Genomic DNA, 6779 nt, shown 5'->3' on the forward strand with positions numbered 1-6779 from the left:
CAACATCTGCTTATTGAACAAAACAAAAACAACCAAAAGTCCACACATCTGATTTCATTTTTATTTTAATAGACTTCCAAAGATTATACCAGATAACTGGCCTCAGAATATAATTGAATAAACATGTTTAAAAACAATAACCTAATCCCTTCTTGACAGGCTGAGCTCTTCAGTATCCACCAACAGCATCGTCATGCTGAGTCAGACGTTTCTGCTCCTGGTGGAAATACTCTTCCTCTTTCCACGTTGTACCAAATGTTTTTAAATGTTAGTTTCAATTTAAAATTAAAGATGAAAAAAGTGTAACACATGATGCAAATGTAAACAAAAGCCCCTCTGCAGTATCAAGTCTGCATGGCACAGTGACACACTTTAGGTGATCTCCATCCTTGGGAAAAGTGCTGTCAGCTGTTTCCCAGTCCCCTGGCGTCTGTGCTGTTCACAGAATCACAATTCCATCGCTGAACTTCCTCTCTGCACCGTCGATTAGAGCTTGGCACGCTCCCTTCATCCTTCTGCTTCTGTTCCAACGCCGCTGAAGAATTAGGGCAGAGCACATCGTACGCCCTAGTTGTCTTCCTCAACGTCAACGTTGAATCTCTTTCACTCCTTCTGGTTGTTTGCTGTTCAAAGTCTCCTCTCGACGATCTTCTGGAAGCTCAATAGCACAGCTCACTGTGGGATGTCTGCTGTGCTGAAGGTGATCTCTGCTCCTCTATGATCCTCCTGAAGCCTCTCTCCAGGCCTCAGCTTCCATCTTGTGGATGATCTCCTTCAGTCACTCCTTCTCAGGGCACGTCACAACATCTGCAAGTTAAAATATTGACACTCCTCTTTTGCCACACGGCTCTCGCCATGTGTCAACTCCACACAATGAGACATGCACAAGAATGTTGCACATTCTCTCTGAAAAATTCTCCAGGGTTTCTCTTGGAGCAGCTCCACTCCAAACCTGTAACCCTGTGTCAAAGAAACATTAGTCAGTGGTTAAATGTTAAGATTGTTCAACTCCCAGCTCCACCCGGAGCCTGTATCCTTGCCTGTAGACAAAACCCTGTAAGTTAAAACAAACTTCACATTTGCAAACAACTGTAGCTCATAAGAGTAATAAAGTATTCAGCATCACAGAGGCAAGTATCATTGCAGGTTTATTCTAAATCATTAAACTCCTGCTTTTGTGCCATAATTTGCTCCAAATCATCAATCATCTCAACTTCATCCCACATTGTAATCAGTGACTTTCCTTAAGTTCGTCACTCACTTATTTCATCACTATGAGCTCAATAGTGGTCAGATAATGAGCCCCATTTTAACTATTCTATAACCCTGCACATCTGCTCAGTTGTCACTTGTCTGTCTGTGCTGAATCCTTTACATGCACATTAGAGAAACATTAGCAGTAACGTCCTAGGTCAGGCCTGGGTCACCAGACTCCAGAGGTGCTGTAAAAGGTCATAAAGTTAACACTCTGCTGTAAAAGAAGCAACACTGGCTTCAACACAGGATGTCTCTCACACTGTATTCACATCTCCACTGTAATATTCACATTCCTCAACAGCACAGTGTAATTTCATCCCCAACATACAGCCTGTCAACACAGTTTCCTTCACACAAAAACTCAGTAATCCTGTGGTAGAAAAACATTATTAAGTTGTGTCCTGCTGTAAATCACATGATCAAATCACATGATTAACCCTCTGCTGTAGAAAAGTAATGTAAATGTTAGCGCTGCGCAGGTGTGTACACACTTTCTCACAGTGACGTCTGCATTGTGAGTAATACAGGATCATGAATAACACACTGCTGGTAAATTCACAGACACACAGAAAAATTACAGCTAAAAGCTTCAATTTGCAGAGTTCACACAGTCATGTGACCCAACGTTTCCTCCTCTGGTCTCCTCCTGCTCCTGCAACAAAAGACACACACAGAGATACATCTGCCCTTTGTCACATCTGGGTGGGGGTTAACCTTTGCATAGTGGTGTTAAGTCAGTCAACTCTTGTCAGCTTTCAGCAGTCCAGTCAGTTCCCCATTTTTACTCATTTTTATTCATTTATTCATTCAGTGCTGATAGTGGAATCTATCGTCGCATTTCGTTTCCACCCTCAGCAATATGACGCCATTTCAAAAAAAGAAAAAGAATTTCGACTGGATCACCGCTGAATCCTTTCAGACAGGGACTCGCTTCCTAATTGCCCCAATAAGTGGCTTTCTCCTGAGCCCATTTTAATTTTGGAGAAACTCACTTTGCAACCGTTCCCAACAACATGTTGTGTAGTTCTTCCTGTTCAAATGTTCAGATGTGCTGTGAAAGTAACAGAATAAAAAGGAAAAAAGAAAGAAAGGCCTTGTTAAGTCATGACACGTGTTCTTCATCCCAGGAGGGGAAATCATACCAAACCTAACTGGCAGGTTCAACTTTGCAACAAAAGACAAATCATCAGCCAGATTAATCTCAAACATTCATCCACTCAGCCACACACCTCACACCACACAACATAACCCTGTTGTCTCATCACATAACGACTTTCTTCTCATGTAACCAAATGTGTGCCATGTTAAAACTTCTTCACACATCAGAAACTCAACAATCAGCTCACTCATTCAAGACCCCTCATCAGCATCCTGTTTTCTCCTCTATGATGCAACCATCTGTCCTCCAAAATAATATTCGTCCACTAGTCTATGTATCACTTTCATCTTACTAGTGACTTGGACAAGATGACAAACAGAATCTCATGCTTCATGAGTCAAATTGTTGTCGTGTTGAACAGATTCATGTACTGATCGTCTCCAGAATGTTAGAAGAGCTTCAATGAATCATTAGAAACAACTTACAGCTGCACAGTTGTGTCAAACCAATCTGTGTGTCATTGTGGGATTTTTGTGTTTCTACATGTGACACACATCTAAAACATGCACACAATTTGAACACAAACAGGGACATTTGTTACCACAGCCAGATGCTGAGAGCCATTTACTTGTAGTCCTGTGTCTATATATATGAACCATTAGATGTTATTGGAATGAAATGATTGTCAGCTTTGATAGTTTCCTGTATGTATGACGGTGAAAAAGCCGTCGGCCTCTGGAAGGAAACAGAAGACATTTCAGAGGCTGCAGCAGATTTCTTTGATTTGGGGCCTTTTTCAGCTTTATTGGACAGAGCAGTGAAGATAAGTGACAGCAAAGCAGAAAGAAAGGGGGCGTGGCCCGGGTCAGAATCAAACCAGGCCAGCTGCTCTCCACCTCGTGGCACATGGTCACCTGCTCATCCTAGTGAGCTCCACCAGCAGCCCTTTCACACACTTTACACTGTCAAACACTGTGTGTGGACCTCAGCTAACAACAGGCTACATTTAAGTCTGGACTACATGTTTTTATATTGAGGAGATTTTTCACTGTTTTTATTCCATCAGCAGCTCAACATCATGAGCAGCTTTGACATAAAGACATCAAACTCAAGCTGACTTTAAACTACTTTTAATACAGGGGCTCAAAAACAACAACATCTTTATTATATATCAGGACAGAAAGTCATTTCATCTCAAATGGAAACAGCTTTATTTGGAATAATCAGCACTATCAACTGGTTTGGGATCTCCACCAGTTTCATGTCTTTACAGCTTCTCCAACAAAGTTCCTGTAAAATCAGCATTTTTGTCTTTATTGGTTTGATAGTGATTGATTATTCAGTCCCAATCTGCTGTCATCTAAAGAACAAAATGATGTTTCTATGAGTCACAAAGCTCCAGATGTTGTCGGCTTCACAAAGAAAACAAAGAACTTAAACACAAAGTGTTTGGAGCCAAAATGTTCCCAAGCTGCTCTTTTTGAAATGGCAGAGGTACAGTGGTGTCTAACAGCACACTGTGGAAGGCAAACATGTTATTGTTGGATGAAACTTCATGAATCCTTTGTAGATTTGAGCTGTTGGAGCCTTTCTTTTCTCTTCAGGTGTACAGATGCTGAGGAGGCAGGTGAAGCAGGTGGAGCTGTTGTGATGCTGGCAGAGGGTGTGTCTTAGTAACTCTGTGAGGCAGAACTGGATCCAACATTGTGGATGTGTTGATGTTGGAGCCATTAAGAGTCTCTGGCCACACTGTAGGATTTCCCTTTGATCCACTGTGGGGGCATTTTGGAGTCTGTCAGTGAAACTCTTCATATTTGTGTTTGACTCCAGTTTATAGAAACAGAGAAATGTGTCATGCTTTTGTTCGGCCTCCACAAATATACACATTTGTTCATTGGTTGGACTTTTTGTAAGGAGACACATTGAAAACCATGTTAATAAGATCTTGTTGTTTCCTGTGGATCCGACACAGAGAGTGGACTTCAGACAGAAAGCGTGGAAGAGATTTTAGAGGCCGTGTGTGGCAACAGGAAGTTTCTGTGTGTTTGCTGATCTTACATGTGGAAAACAACACGTGATGTTTGTGGAGTTCTACAATGATTGCAGCTGCCCAGCCAGGCAAGATAAACTTTACTTGTCACAATGAGACTTCTTCCCCACCTCTGTCAGTCCCTGCATCCCTAAATGCCTCCAGTTGTCCCGAGTTCTCTCTGACTGTCTCCTTGGTGCATTTAAACCCCTGTTCCTCCCTGTCCTCATCGTCTGTTGTCTTCGTCTCCGTTATCAGTCATCATAATTTTACCATCTCTGTGCAAGTCTGCAAATTTCTTTATTAAATCATAAGATTCTTAAATTCATCAAGTCTCTCTGTGCCTGGGTCCTCGTCACAAAACATGACATCACTGTTTTGTACATTTTAACACAATTTAATCCCAACATTTGTGAAAGAAAAGCAAAACGCTATTTTTGAAAAGTCTGTAACAAAACCATCAAATCTGATAAAGGTTATTTAAATGCTGCAAAAGAAGAATGGATTAGAATAAAAGAAATACATATCCTAACCTTAATTACTGGGGGAGAATAATGAATGATGCTCACAGTGAGTAAAAAGTAAACTGAGTGCATTTTTTGGACAGAGATTCACTTTTAATGTGTGTGTATAATATAATACAGATGCATAAAAAAACAGAATAAATTATTACAAATAAATTATTACAAAATATTTAAAAAATATATATAAAAATGGAGGCAACTTTGCCTGTGGTAGAATGTATACAACGTATGAAAAAATCTTTACTGCAGATGCTAATTTTACTAATTTAATAATACTAATTTTGTGTTGTAAGATTTATGAGTTTCATGCTTTCATAGTGGTCCTTAGGAGAGCTTGACATTTTTATCAGGTGGTCCACACTGTAAAAAGTGTGAGAAACACTGATAAGTGTATGTGTGCTTTTGGAAAACATTTAAAGCTGCAGTACAGAATCTTTGAAACAAGCTTAAAACATTTTTAGAAACAGAGCTTCTGCTTCTCTTTACAGCTCCTCACTCCACCAGGGCTGTTTGGTGCTTTCTGATAGTGTGCAAATGTGGTGCACGTACTGCGGCAGTCATACAGACAACTGGACGGTCCAAAAGTTAGCCGACCTATTACTGGCTGAGATTTTAGTAGAGTTGTGGCTGAACCACATAAAAATATATAATTAATTTTAATCTCCCCGATCAATGATCATGTTATGTTGGAATGTTGTTAAAGAGGGTCAAAAATGTTTCAACCCAGTTTGTTTTGCAGATTCTGTACAGCAGCTTTAATATAGGGAGGACACAACTTCCAGATTGTGAGTAAAATCAGGTTTTTTTTTCTTTGTCAGTTTAACAGTTTCTGTTGTGCCTGTCACTGCTCCCTGTCTGCTTGCTTACCTGCTTCTTCCTGACCTTGTGCTTCTCCTCATGTTCCTCTCTTTCCTCTCTCCCTCTTTGACTGACAATCATACACAAATAGATTGTATTCAATTAGATGAAAAATTACATTAACATGAAAAAAATACTATAGGGCTTTGGAGCGTGATGTCACGGGGGTGGGCGTGGAAAGGATTTTGGCCCGATCTGCCATTTTGGGGGTCTAGCGCAAGTGAAAAGGGAGCGAAGGCACACACAACAGCCATGGTTCGTATTTGCTGTGTGGTCAGCTGCAATGTTCGATCACACGACCGGCAAGAGAATAAGCTTGAAAATGGTTTATCTTTTCATTCTTTCCCAACCTGGAAGCGACATGAGGCAGCTCGTGTATCGATGTTACCAAACGAAGGCGTCCAGCCTGGATAGCAGCTGTGAGATGAGCTGACGTGCAGCTCTCTTCCATCTCCAAATATCTGTTGGTGCTCCAGACATTTTCATTCCGGTAAGTTCTAAATATGTTCATATCTCTCTTTATAGCCTATTAGTTTTATTTTCTATGCGCTCTGAGCTCATAGCAAATTAGAACAAACATCCTACTGAGTGATTTTGCAGAACTACCTTCTATTTATAGAGTTGCTAATTATTTGGCATTATTGCAGCAAACCAGCCTATGAAATGGATGAAACACATCGTGACTCAGTTCCAGCGCTACAAAAGGGACCTGCTTCAAACATACCACCATGCCAATCTAATTACTACTTCCATGTGAGGGTGAAGAGGTGACCCTTCTGGATAAGATGGTCAAGGTTTGCTGCGTTTTGGTGAACAGTGTGGTAGTAAAACCAGGGAAAAATGAAACCTGCTCCTGTTAAATATTCTTAAGTCTTGTGCTGTATAAATAGCGGTAATTTTTCATAAGATAAATTGAAGTAATTGATAGTAAATAAAGTAATGTTAGTAGTGGGTGATATCATGTAAACACTCATGATTTTGTGTAAACATTTTGTCATTTGTAAACTATAAA

The sequence above is a fragment of the Aulonocara sp. 'chitande type north' Nkhata Bay genome, linkage group LG3, assembly GCF_057382095.1.
Source record: "Aulonocara sp. 'chitande type north' Nkhata Bay isolate Kocher_YH1m ecotype deep benthic linkage group LG3, A_spYH_male_GT1.1, whole genome shotgun sequence".
NCBI classification, from domain to species: domain Eukaryota; kingdom Metazoa; phylum Chordata; class Actinopteri; order Cichliformes; family Cichlidae; genus Aulonocara; species Aulonocara sp. 'chitande type north' Nkhata Bay.